Source organism: Pan troglodytes, chromosome 14 (assembly GCF_028858775.2).
Source record: "Pan troglodytes isolate AG18354 chromosome 14, NHGRI_mPanTro3-v2.0_pri, whole genome shotgun sequence".
Classification (NCBI taxonomy): Eukaryota; Metazoa; Chordata; class Mammalia; order Primates; family Hominidae; genus Pan; species Pan troglodytes.
Window position 1 is genome coordinate 30534831 of NC_072412.2, and position 16800 is coordinate 30551630.

At 41.6% G+C, this 16800-nt stretch overlaps 1 long non-coding RNA gene across 1 annotated transcript; it reads right to left on the reverse strand.

Annotated features, from left to right (window-relative positions):
- Nucleotides 1–313: 313 nt before the first annotated feature.
- LOC134808120 (uncharacterized) lies at nt 314–4530 on the reverse strand. Its single transcript, XR_010150424.1, has 3 exons — nt 2736–4530; nt 1045–1246; nt 314–510 (listed from the first exon to the last, which is right to left on the reverse strand). It is a non-coding gene; the product is annotated as an uncharacterized LOC134808120 (long non-coding RNA).
- Between the last annotated feature and the right edge of the window lie 12270 nt (nt 4531–16800).

The following is a 16800-nucleotide window of genomic DNA, read 5'->3' on the forward strand; positions in this document are numbered from 1 at the left end:
GAGTGGCAAGGGACAGGGAGATGTGGGTGCAATTAGAAGAGCATCACAGTTGAAAATGTTAAGAGGATATGTGCTCTCCTTCAATGTCCACATTTCTGGAAATCACATACTAAGAAGACGAAGTCCTCTTGATAAACTTTATCCAGTGGATCCTGACTTCAGGATGGAAAAAGACTCTGTCATAGGCTCTTGCTGCAATGCTGTCCAGCGTCTGTCCAGAACATAGATAGGATTTAGGATATGATCATTGTGTGCATGACTACTTCTCAAAGTGTCTTTGAATCAAATAGGTTGTATGTTAAGGATAACAAACCCTGATGTCTTTTGATATTTCTGGCAAGTAAGTAGGAGCCCAAGAGCCAGGAATCTTCATAATCTCCAAGTCTGGCTGAATGGTTGAATTCATGGCTTATTTTCGCTTTGAAAAAAGTTGGATTTCTCAGTAGGATGAACTTACCGTAACTAGGAAGGCTTGTGTTTTCTAGCCATGTTTTGAAAGACTGAGGAATGCTGAGAGAGAACATGAGAAAAGGTCACCCCAAGACAATGTAAAAGTTTGGGATCGAAGGCTTTCTTCAGTCAAGAGGAGTATAGCATTCATTTTAAGGCTTTTTTTTTTTTAAGTTTCAAGTTGCACTGACAGTATACACTGTGTTTGGGTTCTGATGTACACTACTACCTATATTATGTAAATATTTATGATATATATCCTAGGAATCATTGGTAAGAATGATCTAAAATGCTACAGTAGCTTTCTTCATACTTTAAAAATCATTCTGCTTTCAATTATTCAATTACCCACAATATATCGTTCTACTCTCTTGATTCCTAAGGGAAATCACTGAAGAGGAAACTTGGTTGGATTTCTTTTGAGAAGACAGACTTTTAGGACATAATTTGGCACCGAAGAGACATCCACAAAAACCAAAGCTGTATTGAGCTACCTATTCTGTTTTCTCCAAAACTCCATTTTTAAACTTTAATAAACACAATTTGTCTACCTAAAATAAGAATGGCTAGAGAGGTTCTAATTGTTGTACTCACTCGCTAAAGGTGTATCTTTAGGCCACTTGGTTTTTTTCTTTTCATGGCTTTTCAGTCCACCTCAGTGGGACGGACTCATGCACAATGTCCAGAACACTTCTACTGGCCGTTGGTTCATGTCTGCAAAACTGGCTTCAGTTACCTCCTTCCTAAGAGTTAGTCATGCACAACACAGTTGATGTTGGTCAACTGACTTTGAACACTGAAGGTAGTTAAAAGATGGAAAAGTGCCTGGTTAGAGATAGATGTGGCAGGTTTAGAAAGAAAACTTAAGGTGGGTATGTTTTCAAAGGAGTTGGTTGGTATGCCTTCTATTCATATATGTATACAAAGACAGGGACTTGCTCTGTCTCCCAGGCTGGAGTGCAGTGGTGTGATCCTAGCTCACCGCAGCCTTGGACTCTTGGGCTCAAACAATCCTTCTGCTTCAGCCTCCCAAGTAGCTGGAACTACAGGTGTGTGCCACCACACCCGGCTAATTTTTAAATTTTTTGTAAAGAAGGGGCCTCACTGTGTTGTCCAGGCTGGTCTCTAACCTTGCCTCAAGCGATCCCCTGACCCCTTCTTCCTAAGGTGCTGAGATTACAGGAGTGAGCCACTGCATCTGGTGTCTATTCCTACTAGATTTTAATTGAATATTTACTATAGAGCTGTATGGGTAATACTGTGTCAGGTAACATGAGGGGTATAAAAGTAATCTAAGAACCATCCCTCTTGCCCTAAAAAACTTACAACAGTTGAAACGATAAGACACATATGAAAAGTTAAATAATAAAAGGCTGTATACAACCACAATAAATGAAGTTGATTTGGGGGAGTATGCAGTGAGGTGTAGGGAGGCCAGGTGCCTTTGAAGGAGAAATGAAGCAGGTGGGGTAATAAAGTGATTTACAAGAAATTATGGCAGAAGAATGTTTTACAGGCAGAGGAGATGTTCCCCAGAAGACAGAAGAAACAGCAATATAAGCAAAATCAGAGATATGAGAGTGTTTTGTTTAGCATCAGACCTCACTGATAAGCTCTGAATTATTAGCATAACAGAGAGGGAGGAAGAGACAGGAGGTGACATTAGAAAGCTTGGACCAGATCACAAAAAATCAAAAAAATTCATGCCAAGGATTTAACTTGTTGAAAATGGGGCTTCATCTAAGCTTTTAAGTGGGGAAATGTCACACAACTTATAAGATAGGCATTTTTAATAAAAAAATTAAAAATAATTTAAAGTAATCAAAAGAAAGGAAAACATGACAAAATGAGGCTGCTGTGGTGTTAGACATCAGTGTCCTTTTCATAGCTGAGAAGATCTCTATTCAATGCTGTTCAACATGCTAGGAAATACGATGGTAATGAAAACAGATAAGAAGTGCCCTTCACTGGGCTGTCTTTTTGGGGGTCCTGAATGTCTTCGGAGCAAGTGACCTAATGAGCTACAGAAGTCAGGAGACACAGAAACATCAGTGTCAGGAGCTTGGAAGGGCCATGCAGAACTGGCAGGTATCATACAGCAGAGTGCAGAGCTAACACTGCCTGAGGCTGACACCTCAGTGCCTCCTCTTGGTCTCTTTTGCCCCTACTTCTAATCATTAGAGCCACAAAGTTCTCAGGGTTTACCCTCTGCAGCTTTCTCGCAACTTCCTGGAAATCTAGATAAAATTCTGAGGTTAGAATGTCAGTGGCCACTCCAAACTCACCTGACAGATCACCGCAGAATAAGAACCGAAACCTGTGAGCTTTCCATAGTGTCATGAGGCCTTTGCCAGAGGTGTGAACTTCCGCCCGAGGGATTCTCCAGGAAACCTGAATTTCCAAATTCTGAACCTGCCTCTGTAGATTGCAGTGGTACTTTTCCCTCTTAACTTTAACCGACTTTGGAGTTCAACATCCTGTCTACCCCACCTTTGAGGCCCTTCTCCCTGTAAGCACTAGCTCTGTTAGCTGGGTCCTGCTGGCCTTCTGAAAAGGACAAAATGGGGGCCAGCAAGAAACTCAGCCAGGTCATGGTTGGCAACAGGTTGGGCCTCAGGACACTGGGAGGGGCAGGTTAGGAAACAAAATGACTAGAGGTGGTCAGTGGAGTCTCGGGGCTGGCCTGAGGGCCTGCTCTATAGAGGTTTGCTTTAATCACAGGCACAAAATTGACCAAATATATTTGTCATTGGTGACTACGGCAAGAGTATGTATGGGATGGGAGGCTGGAGAGACGCTCATTGTCACTCGTTGTATGAGGAATGGATAGGTATACATATTTTAGACTAAAAGGGGAAAGTTCGCCTCTAATTTCAAGCAGGAGCTTTTTATGTTAAAATGTAAACCTCATCCCCCACTTCCTGCCCTTTTTTTTTTTTTTTTGTCCAACAGAGTCTTTCTGAGTTTGTATTTAGCTGTTGAGATTAGTTTAAAAAACACCTCTCTGATGACCACAACATGTAGGAGGAAGCTGGGTCCGAAAGAGAATGCAATTGCCAAAGAGAACACAGAAACAGGCGCAGCAGGCTTGGGCTGGCCTGAGAGGTCTTTAGTGGCCACTGCAAACTTCACCAGCCCGAGTGGAGAGAGGTAGAGCTTCCTATGAATCCAACGACAACATTGCACTCCGAGACTGTTCCTCCAGCACCCGCCTAGGCAAAGTCCAGGTCTCAGAAATAAGGACACCACTGCAAGAAGAGGACTCCCAGTGACAATCTGCTCCATGGGACACGAGGAAGAGGATTGAAACCTAACTGGGATGTTTCCCTCCCCGCTCTGGCTAAGGCTTACCATCTATTTCATAGCATGGAAAAATTCCAGGCTCATAGCAGCACGCGTTACACAAAGCTTTTAGTTTCCAGCAAGTTTCATTTGTTAGAAAATACACACACTTCACATTTACAGTGACCTTGTAATTCTCCCTCCTCCTGCTTCTTTTCCCAGCAAAAATTCTATTTTACCCCCTCATGATCCCCCTTCCAAAACATTCCTTGGGATTTCTAGATGCGTTTTCATTTGAGATCTGAATGCCCCCTTCTACTAGATCACTTTGCTCCCAGAAGCACCTGGAGGGAGGCATGGCCACTTCCGTCATGTGCCTGACAGACCCCCTTCCTCCATTCTCCTGCTCCATTCCCCTCACAGAGGCCACTCCCCGGCTGCCACCAGCTCCCTTGGATCACCCCTCTGTTGGCACTGGAGTGTACATGCTACGGTTCCTTTACACCCCAGCCCTCTCCTTTCTGGAGCATACTGCACTGAGGCGGGGGAAGCCAGACAAGCTCTACCCAGCCTCCCAGGGAGCCGCCCAACCCTGCTGCCTGGCCGACATGCTTTGCTGCTCTGCTGTGCCCTTGGATAAACTTCTTTATTCATAAGGATTTTCTCCTGGAACTGCTCTACTTTTCCCCTTCAGTCTGGTTTCTTTCTGGGACACTCAGACCAGCAGAAATATCTGAATATCATTGGTTTCAAACATCCCTGTGGAGCTCCTTCTACTTCAGGTTCATCAAGAGATGTGGCTGGACACTGTGTCAGTGGCAGTTAAGAGCTTTCCCAAAGTTCTGTGACAGTTAAGAGGCCGTTTGTCTGCAGCAGGGAGGCTGACCTCTGGGTCAGAGGTCATGACTTCTAAGGTTTCTCCGCTCTGGCCTGGATACAATGTCCTTTTCCACGTGTATAACAAACTATGGATTATTTTCAGTCATCCCAGGTGCATGTTCCCAGCTGAGGTTGAACAAGGCCACAGTCTGCCTTCCCATCTCAGCTCTTATACTATAAGCAAGTGTCATCTTTGTGGTCTCTTTAGTGTCACGTTTTTAGCATTTTTTGTGCTTTTTGTTGGTGACTTTGCTGTTTAAAATGCCCCCTGTCCAAGTATAGTGCTCAAGTGCTGCCCAGGATTGCTGAGTGCAAGAAAGGCTGTGATGTGCCTTATGCAGAAAATACGTATGCTAGAGAAGCTCCATTCAGAAGTGCGTTTTAGTGCTTTTGTCTGTGAATTAAATGTTAATGAATCAATAATATATATTAAATAAGGTGTCCTTAAACAGAAACATACATAAAATAAGATTATGCTTATTGGTTGATGAAAATGTTGTGGCCAGAAGCTTGCAGAGACCTGACTCTGTATTTCCCCTAAGAGCGATGGTTTAGTGTTTGTTAATTCAGCATTCCTGACAATCTTATGGGAGATAGCTACTGTGAATAATAAAAATAGACTATATTGTCTAGAAGAATAAGAGAGTGCATGAACTACGGAAGTATAATACCATTGTTGGGCAGCCATCAGGGCCCACTAGACTTTCAAGATCATGAATTTAAAGTAAGACAATCAATGTGACTGTGTTTTCCTCCAGCTACATTAGTGAGTCTGATGAAGTCATACAGAGGAAGAGCCATACAAGGGAGTGATTATGATGACTGTCCTTTATGGCTTATGTCTGTGTGTGTGTGTGTGTGTGTGTGTGTGTGTATATATATATATATAGTCCCCAAAAATTGTTAGCATAACGGGAGCCAAGAATATCTTTTTAATTTAAGTAAATTTTTAAAAAATGCATATTTCTCTGACATCCCTCAATAAAAATAAAGACTGTTTCCTAGGACATATAAACAGTGACCAATATCTTTGACTAGTAGATACTAGAATTTGATGGCATCCACTTAGGGACACCTGACTTTCCTTGTGTGCTTTGTACACACTGAGAATTTTCTGGTAAATCAGGCATGATTCAGTTTTCTCTTTGTGTATTTAGTTCAGGATTTGGGGGCATCTGGTAGTTTGTCAGGACTGGAATCCATGCCTCACCAATTACTAGCAGAACAACCTCTTTTAACCTCAGTTTTCTCATCTAGAGATAATGTTAGTGTCTTCTCATTGGGTTGTGTAAACTTAAAAGATGATATTTGCAAGATGCTTTAAAAGTAGTGTCAAACACATAGGATGTCCCTACAAGCCAGTAGTAGTTGTTGTGATGATGATGATTATGGTATTGGGAAGCTGGCCCATAGTTAGGAATGTAGAAAGTAGTAGCCGCCAGTTCTTACTTCAGACAATAGGGACTGTGTTCTGACTGGAGAAGAATGGGTCTCAGCTCAGACTTGGGAAATGTCTCACCAGGTTCCCGAAGAGCCCACTTGGTATCTTTAGATCATAAAAGAGTAAGATGTCAAAAAAAGAGACATTCTTGGTGCACATACAGTAGTTGTTGGCCTGCCGACCCTGGGCCAGGTCCCAGGCTGTCAGGCCAGCCTGTGGGAGAGATACAGAGAGGGAAGAAGAGGGAGTCCCAGTGGTTGGATGGGGAGGCCACCCTCTGAAACAATCATCAACAGAAATCTTGCTAGAAGGGAGGGAATAAGTCACACATTGAGTTAAGGCCAGATGAAGCTAGAGAAGTAGATGAACTGGACACCACACATTGCTAAACCAAAAAGCTAGAGAGAGGTGAGGCAAGAGAGGGTTGGAGAAAGAAGGGTGCTCCGGGTGAGGCAGTGAAGACAAGATGTAGATGAGGGGCAGGACCCACTGGAATGGATCATTATTGAGGGACCCCCCCACCCTGCTTCAGTGGAGGGGTCTCCCTTCCTCTCATGTGGGACTTGGTGCTATTGCTATTGAACCAGAGGCAGGTGGTTATCGTGAAGGGGCCGGGTTGGATGCCAGCAGCTACCTGTCCAAGATTTAGGGAGCAGATACTCAATTTAAAATCTGCCCTCCCTTCTGCAGAGTGGCATGACAATATTTGCAGACTCTATCTCCTATTTTTTTTTAAATTGAAAACTAGATTTTTTTGTTTATTGTTTTTGAGGTGAAGTCTCACTGTGTCACCCAGGCTGGAGTGCAGTGGCACGATCTCGGCTCAGTGCAACCTGCACCTCCAGGGTTCAAGTGATTCTTCTGCCTCAGCCTCCCCAGTAGCTGGGATTACAGGCACTTGCCATCATGCCCTGCTAATTTTTTTTTTTTTTTTTTTAGTAGAGATGGGGTTTCACCATGTTGGCCAGACTGGTCTTGAACTCCTGACCTCTAGTCATCCGCCCCCCTTGGCCTCCCAAAGTGCTGGGATTACAGGCATGAGCCATCGCTCCTGGCCTGAAAACAAGTTGTTTTTTGTTTTTTGTTTTTTGTTTTTTTTGAGACAGAGTCTCGCTGTGTCACCCAGGCTGGAGTGCAGTGGCGAAATCTCGGCTCACTGCAACCTCCACCTCCCGAGTTCAAGCAATTCTCCTGCCTCAGCCTCCCAAGTAGAGTAGCTGGGACTACAGGCGTCCACTACCGTGCCTGGCTAATTTTGTATTTTTAGTAGAGATGGGGTTTTGCCATGTTGGCCAGGTTGGTCTCAAACTCCTGACCTCGTGATCCGCTCACCTCGGCCTCCCAAAGTGCTGGGATTACAGGCATGAGCCACCGCACCCAGCCACAACTAGTATTTTTAATATATCCTTGGGATGGTTGAAAAATTAAGGTAAAGAGAATCTAAATTTTCTTCTGGGTTAGCCAGGAAGGGTTTCATGGAGAAAAGTAAGAGGAAGAAGAAGACTTAGTAAAAGAAAAGAAACAAAGGGAAAGGGGCAGATAGTTCCAAAAGAGAATTCTGTTTCAGGTGTGAAGAAAGGTCTCAGAGTTGGGGACAAGAATTGAGGAAAGGGAATAGAGATGGAGCTGGCAGTTGCTTGGTAGCTCAAAGGTGGTAAACTTGGGAATAGGAACTGCCAAGGAAATATAGGAAGGGGCTGGCATCCCAAAGAGGAAATTAGGAACTGAAATGCTAGCATTGGATCTGTGGGGTAGAGGAAGAGGAAACTATGAGAGAGACAGCATTATGACCCACACCATGACGGGTGTGTGGGAGGCTGTTAACAAACAGGACGTTTCTTCACCACACAAACAAATGAAGGTGGAGAGGGGTGGCTTGCTCAGCGTGGCCACCTGGAGGGTGGTTGAGACCTGAGCCTCTAGTGTCAGCCCAGGCATAGCTCTGATCTGTCTTGACAGGAACAAATGCTTGCTATTCAGACACACATGCTCCACAGAAAAGGAGATTTGTAGAAGCCAAAGAGAAAGCTTCTCTTTTCTCTTTGCATTATACAATATTTGACATATACAAACTAATATATGCAAGTCATGAAGAAAAATGCACAAAGGTACAAAGGCAACTAGAAGAGTACTAATGCCATTGAAATTGTTTCAGGTCCTACTGGATTCCATTATTCCCTGGGGTTAAACCATATTTCAGAGTGATCTGAAGTTGCACTTACCTGATTTTAAGTTGCATTTACCTGATTTCTAATGAGGTCAAGTATCTAAGGTCCATTAGTGTTTTCTCTTCAGTTTGAAATAAGTACTTGTTTAAATCTTTTTCCCATTTGCCTCCCTCATTGGTTTATCTTTTTTATTCATTTGTACGAGGTTTTAAGATTTTTGTAAAGAATTCTCCATAATGACCACTTATCAGTTAAATTTGTTGTAAATATTTTCTTGCTTTTCTCACTTGTCTTTTCACTTTATGACAGCTTTTGTTTAACAGAAGTTCTTAACTTTAGAGTCACAATAATTTTAGAGCACATAGAAATCTGTGAACTCACCACACATATCTTTCCCTCAGGGTGACATGTTACATAACTGTAGCATGATATCAAAACCAGGAAATTCTGGCTGGGTGTGGTGGCTCATGCCTGTAATCCCAGCACTTTGGGAGGCTGAGGCGGGTGGATCACCTGAGGTCGGTGGATCACCTGAGGTCAGGAGTCCGAAACTAGACTGACCAACATGGTGAAATGCCATCTCTACTAAAAATACAAAATTAGCCGGGTGTGGTGGTGTGCGCCTGTGATCCCTCCCTACTCAGGAGGCTGAGGGAGGAGAATCACCTGAACCCAGGAGGCGGAGGTTGCAGTGAGCCAAGATCATGGCAGAAGAATCGCTTGAACCCGGGAGGTGGAGGTTGCAGTGAGCCGAGATCGCACCATTGCACTCCAGTCTGGCTGGGCAGCAAGAGCAAAACTCTGTCTCAAACAAACAAACAAACAAACCAAAAACAAACCCCAAACCACCCCCCACAAAAAATACTCAGGAAATTCACACTGGTACAAAACCATTAACTAGATGACAGACCTTGTTCAGTCTCTGCCGGTTTTTACATGAACTTCCTGTGTGTGTACGTGTGTGTGTGTGTGTGTGTGTGAGTGTGACCTATATGGTTTCACAGAGAAGTTTTACCAAACTTTCAGGAAACAGATGATTCCAATCATATATTACATTGTTCCACATAAAATATTACTATTCAACCCATAGAAAATTGACTCTGAGTAGTATATTTGATATGATTCAAGTTGTAATATCGAGAATTTACAACAATATTGTGCTTGTCAGTTTTGCTTGACTATTGAAGTGACTTTTTAATTGTTTGTATTTTTCCATAGAAGTAAACAATATATAGTGCCCTTGAAAAAAATGCAAATGAATACTTTCTTATATCAATTTAAACTGGAACTCCATACAGCTGAGGCAGATAGAAGCACCATTTTGCCTTTGGAAAAGCTCTTTTAGTAAAAGGATTATTTAACGATAGTTTGAAAATTTTATTCTAGAAATTAGAGTTTCATAATTGAATCTCAAAATAGATCCAAGTCTGTTTTAAATAAAAACAAATTAAAAGCCAAGCCACAAAAAAATAATTCAGAGATTTGGAACCAACTCAAGAAATGTCTACTAAGAACACCTGGCTACAGTAGGGGAAGGGGAAGAAATTGGACAAGTGACTCTAACATCATTTCAAAATAAAAAATTTAAAAATACACGGAACTGTTGCTTCCTACTTTTATTTTCATTTCATGTATTTTTAAATTGTTTCTGAAACAGATACAAAGCATGCAGTATTTACCTCTCAATCCACCTTACTGTTGTTCACACTAACTAGAATGGAGTCCCTTAAAAGGCTGCTAAAAAAGCAGAGTTTCCACATTTATTTTTTTCAAACTTGGCTCCAAAAAAAAAAAAAAAATCCCAAGAAAGTAACCCACAGTTCTTTGTCTACCATCTGAACTGTAAGCTAGTATAAATAATCTAGTTTTATGGGAATAATATACACTGTGGACTACTAGACGGAAGGAGGGAGGAAGAGAAGTGTGGGTTGAAAAACGACCTGTTGGGAACTATGCCCACTACCTGGGTGCACAGGTACCCATGTGACAAACTTGCACAGGTACCCCCATCTCTAAAATAAAAGTTAAAATTTTTTTAAATCTAATTTTGATTATAATTAAAGAGACAAGGGTGGATAGCGTCATCTACTGAATGATGTCCAAAGAGCTTCATAAAGATGATAGTTAAATGTTAACCCATCCACAGGAGGTAATCATTAGAGCATTATTGTAGCAAATCCTCTCACAAACTTTGTATTCTTAGGTTTCTAATACCAATTTAAAATCCCTTTGATTCATTTGGTGCCATTGCTTCACAGATCCATTTCCAATCCCCGGAGTGTCAGAGATTACTCTGCACTCCAACTTGAAAGTTCCCTCTGTTCCCAGGTATAGAGGCATTTTTGCAATTGCCTGGTGGAAACTTTTTTGTCATCTCTCCTGTCAGTATTGCATTAAGTGCACTCAGCCCACCATGTGGGCCTTCACTTGTCATTTTAATGGATCGCTGGGCAGCTGCTATAAAGGAAGTCTGTCCAGGAAACACTATGACTGGAGAGCACATTCAAGAGAAGCTCACAGAGCAGTGATTAGTAGGAGCCTTTTCGCCCCTACTGAATACCGTTCTTTTTATAGCTGATTGTCAGAGGCTTTGAAAATAAGCCACCTTGTGAAATGAAACAATGTGTCCACATTTTGGATGGATAAAGGATCCAGATTCATTTATGCAGTTTATGAAAAAACTAATAGTTTTTCGCAATTAAGCTACTTTCAATTTTAAGTCTATTTCTAATGTTCTAAAATTGAAATGGTAGAAATATTTTCACACACCGTGTAATTCCTTTTTCTGCCATGGGTGTCCATGGATGTCTCAGGCTGGTCAGTCAATTACATGCCTCAATTCTTTGCCTTGACCAAACCTGCCGCAATGATGGGAGAAAGACCGCCAGCATCAGGAGAGTATTTTGTGCTGTCAGAGACCTCCAAGGTGAAAATAGTTGGCTGTATTTCTTGTGCCTTTGTACAGTCGACAGCCCTATCAGGAAGATTAGACATGAGTTGGAGAAAGTGCTGAGTTGAGATAATCACTGCTCTTCTGGCTTTGAGCCTTTTCTGTACACAGCAGGGCTGCACCAATCTTTGTTCCTTCAGTCTTCCATGAGGCTTCCTTAGATTTCTCCTTTTCTTCACCCAGAAAGGGTCCCCTTAGTTTCCTTGGAAGCAGACTACTTGGTAGAAGAAAACTGAGTGACTTCCACATTTCAAATGTATTATTATTATTAATATACTTTTTAGTATTGTCATTTGCTTCATTTAAAACTGACTTTGGGCTGGGCGTGGTGGCTCATACCTGTAATCCTGGCACTTTGGGAGGCTGAGGTGGGCAAATTGCTTGAGCCCAGGGGTTCAAGACCAGCCTGGGCAAAACCCGTCTCTGCAAAAAATACAAAAATTAGCAGGGTGTGGTGATGTGCCTGTAGTCTCAGCTGCTTGGGAGGCTTAGGTGGGAGGATCACCTGAGCCTAGGAGGTCAAGGCTGCAGTGAGGTGTGATCATGCCACTGCACTCCAGCCTGGGTGACAGAGTGAGACCCTGTCTTAAAAGAAAAAAAAAGTACACGAAAAACAAACAAAAACCCCTGACTTTGTCTAAGTTAATGTTGGAAAAAGAATTCTAATAATTTTCAAATATTTCCTTTTATTCTTTTTTCTCAGCTTTCTCGAGGTATGATTGACAAAAATTGTATATATTTAAGGTGTACAATATGATGTTTTGATTATATGTGTACTTTGTGAAACGATTACCACAATCAAGCTAACATATCCATCATCTCACCTAGTGTCTTAGTTCATTCAGGCTGCTGTAAAAAAAGACCTTAGACTGGGAAATTTATAAACAACAGAAATTTATTGATTGGGGTTCTGGAGGCTGGGATGTCCAAGATCTGGGCACCAGCAGACTCAGTGTCTGGTAAGGGCTTACAGTCTGCTTCATAGATGGCGTCTTCTTGCTGCATCCTTACGCAGTAGAAGGGACAAACAAGCTCTCTTGCCCTCTTTTGTCTCGGCTTACTGCAAACTCCACCTCCAGGTTCAAGCAATCTCCTGCCTCAGCCTCCCGAGTAGCTGGGATTACAGGCATGCGCCACCACGCCCGGCTAATTTTGTATTTTTAGTAGAGATGAGGTTTCTCCATGTTGGTCAGGTTGGTCTTGAACTCCTGACCTCAGGTGATACTCCCACCTCGGCCTCCCAAAGTGCTGGGATTACAGGCGTGAGCCACCGTGCCCGGCCTCTTGCCCTCTTTTGTAAGGGCACTAATCCCTTTAACTAAGCACCTCTGAAAGTCCCCACTTCTTAATACTATTGCATTAGGAAATCAGTTTCAACATAAAAATTTTGAGAGACATAAACATTCAGACCATTGCACCTAGTTACTATTTTTGTGTGTGTGTGGTTCTACTCTCTCGGAAAATTTTAAGTATGCAATACATTACTATTAAGTATAGTCTCCATGCTGTACATTAGGTCTCCGGAATTTACTTGTAACTCAGGAATCTGTACCCTTTAACCAACATCTCCCCATTTTCCTCCACCCCAGACCTTGATAACCACCATTCTACTCTCTGCTTCCATGAGTTCAACTTTTTAATATTCCACATATAAGGGAGATCACACAGATTTTGTCTTCTGTGTCTGGTTTATTTCATTTAGCATAATGTTCTCCAGGTTCATCCATATTGTCACAAATGGCAGGATTTCCCTCTTTTTTAAGGCTGAATAATATTCCACAGTGTGTGGTGTTTGTATGTATCACATTTTGTTTATTCATTCATCTATTGACATTTAGGTAGCTTCTGTATCTTGGCTACTGTGAATAAAGCTTCAATAAACATGAGCATGCAGATGTCTCTTTGAGTTAGTGATTTTATTTTCTTTGAATATATACCCAGTAGTGGGATTGCTGGCTAATATGGAAGTTTCATTTTTAGCTTTTTTAAGGAACTTCCATACTGTTTTCCATAATGGTTATACCAATCTACATTTTCACCAACAGTGTACCAGGGTTCACTTTTCTTCACAACCTTGCCAACACTCATTATGTTTTGATTTTTTTGATAATGGTTATCCTAACAGATGTAAGGTGATACCTCATTATGGTTTTGATTTGCATTTCCCTGATTGTTAGTGATGTTAAGCAACTTCCTCATCTTTATTCTATAAATGTATCACCTTATTTCCAGTGACTCATCCTGAGAAATTGGTGTTATTTCATAGATAGATAAATCACGGCTCATAAAACACCAGGATCCTTACTTTAAAATGCCAAATCACTAGGTTCTCAGGTCCCATTGCCAGTCTTGATTTGACCTGTGTCATCTCTAGCCTGTCGACTTTGAGGGTAAAGTGATCTCTAATGACCTTTTTCCGGAATCTTTTATTTGAGAGGCTAGTCGCTTGAAGTTCAGAAAATAAAGGGAGCAGAATTCCTGGCTGACTTTTAAGAATGACAACAGAAATCAATATTGCTGGCTCTTAGCTTCACTGGACTTCAATTTAATGAACTGAAGATGTCTTTCTAGTTATTTGAGGATCCTCTGACAATGACATTTGAATCCCTCACAATCACTGGCTTTGAAAATTGAACAAATAGTATGGAGCCAAGAGCTGGGCCATAGGGATAGAATGAGTGTTACTCTGTGGCAGTGCATCCCCAGGTCTCCTAGAGATGATGCACTATATGATTAAGCCAAGGGTCAGCCTCAGACCTCTTTTCTTTCCAATGCTCTCAGGGAAGATTGCCCAGAGTGAACACTCTAGATGAGATCCATTTGCCATTGCTGAGCTGGATGATAAAGTCTATAGAACCTGGTGGAGACCTGCTTTGGTTTCAAAGATCTTGCTGAATAAAGATGAATTACAGACTCATGATGGCTGATAGTAAAATGACTTCAGATGTATAGAAAATAATATTTTTGTTGAAAGTTTGAAGAAATTTACTGATATCTTACAGGACTTCTGAGGCATAACTTAGTAAACGCCCTAAGGAAAGTACATTTAGGAAAAGGAATTGCAGAAAAGAGTCTTCTCCATCCTGCTGTAGCATATTAGATATTCAAAAGCCAAATATAAACGATTTGTTACTACTTAATTTATTTCTACATTTTGTCAGTATAGCTTCTTGAGACTTAACTGTGTGACCAGTCAGCCAGTCAACACATGTTTTATGCCTACTGTGTGGTAGAAACTAGCAGTTTAAAAACTTCAGGCCTGATGCAGTGTTTCATACCTGTAATCCCCATACTTTGTGGGGGTGAGGCAGGAGGATTGTTTGAGCCAGGAGTTTGAGACCAGCCTGGGCAACATAGCAAGACTCCTTCTCTACAGACGATAAAAATTTTAAAATTAGTCAATTGTGGTGGTGTGTGCCTGTAGTCCCAGCTACTCAGTAGGAGATTGCTTGAGCCAAGGAGGTTGAGGAAAAATAAAAATGTAAACACATGCATTACTTAATTTTGGGTAATACAAACAGGTTTTGTTTTTGTTTTCGTTTTTGAGACAGGATCTCACTCTGTTGCCCAGACTGGAGTGCAGTGGCACGATCTCGGCTCACTGCAACCTCCACCTCCCAGGCTCAAGCAATTCTCCCACCTCAGCCTCCTGAGTGGCTGGGACCACAGGCATGCACTACTACTGCTGGCTAAATTTTTTTTTTTTTTGTATTTTTTGTTGAGATGGGGTTTCACCATGTTGCCCAGGCTGGTCTCAAACTCCTGGGCTTAAGTGATACGCCTGCCTTGGCCTCCCAAAGTGCTGGGATTACAGGCATGAGCTACTGTGCCCGGCCACAAACTACTTTTTAAATACAAGTTGGTTGCCATTGTTAGCGAGTTACATGGATTCTTTCCTTGTTAAAACTTTACCTTTAATATCAGTTATAAGGCAGCAATGCCTAGTGGTTAGAACCAGACTCTGTAGCCAGACTGTGTGCTCTTTGGTTCAAATACTAGCTCTGCCGTATTCTGGCACTGTGACATTGGGTAAGTTACCAAACCTTTAAAAATGAAGACAGTAATACCTACGTGATATAATTTTTTTTTAACTTTTAAGTTCAGGGGTACAAGTGCTTGTGTGTCTGCTTGTTAGGGTCTGGGGTTTTTATAGGCACAGGATGGGGGCATGGCAGGCCAGAGTGGTGTTAGGAAATGCAACATTTGGGCAGGAAAACAAAAATGCCTGTCCTCATCTAGCTCCGTGGGCACAGACCTGGGAGTGGAGCCCTAGCCAGGGACCACGCCCTCCCGTACCCAGCACTTCCCCGCCCCGTTCTGTATCATTTAAAGGGACCACGCCCTTCCCTTCCCAGCACTTCCATATCATAAGGATCTGAAAATTGTCAAAACTGGCACTCAAATTCATTTACATAGAACACTGCCTAAGAGGAACATGCATATCTCTTCCATCCTCTGGCTTCCATAATACAAAACAAGCAACCACCAAAGAATAACAACTAAAAGGCAGGGAAATGGGTTGAGGTTCCATTGTTTATGCCCTGGCAACATGTGCCAGTGCTTATCTACATAGTTGGGGAAGTGGGGGATGGAGAGAAATTTGTTAAAGGATACAAAATTGCAGCTAGACAGGAAGAATATCTAGTGCTCTATGCCACTGTAGGATGACTATAGTTAACAATAGTATACAGCTTCAAAACGCAAGAAATAGGATTTTGAACGTTCTCAGCACAAAGACATGATGAACGTTTGCAAAGGTGGATATACTAAGTACCCTGATCTGATCACTCTACATTATATGTATTGAAACATCACTATGTATCCCATAAATATGTACGATTATTACGGGTCAACTAAAAAAAGTGTTTGATGTATCCCCTCCCTTCTCCTGCCTCTCTGTTTCTTATTAATAGCAACTGGAGGTGCAAACAGACATAAGGGAATTCCACCAGGTAAAGGGTTGAGAGTGCTCATAACTGACTTAATGGTGAAGCCAAAAAGGGAGAACTGGTTCCTCTGCCCTTGTTAATAATTCAACACTGCCAATAATTAGATTATTTCTCTGGTGATTTCATTCCACTGACTGAATTCAGAGGAATTATAAAAAGACGTAGTCTTCTTGTGTTTTCTTCCAGAAGTTGTTTTTTATTTTATCTTTAAATCTATGATCCATTTTGAGTTAATTTTTGTATATAGTGTGAAATATGGATTGAAATTTCTCTCTCTTTTCAATTTTTTTTGGCATAGAATATCCAATTGTTCCAGTACCATTTATTGAAAAAACCTTTTTTCCCCCCATGGAATTGCCTTTGTACCTTTGTAAAAAAATTAATTGTCCATATACGTGAATCTATTTCTAGAATCTCTATTCTGTTCCATTGATCTATTTGTGTATCTTCATGCCATTTCCACACTGTCTTGATTACTTTGGCTTTATAATGAAACTTAAAATCAGGTAGAATTGGTTCTCCAACTATGTTTTTCTTTTTCAAGTTGTTTGGCTAATTTAGATCCTTTGCATTTTCATATAAAGTTTAGAATTGGCTTGTCAATTTCTATACACAAAAAATGCCAGCTGGAATTTTGAGTAGGATCTCACTAAATATATAGATCAACTTGGAGGGAATTGG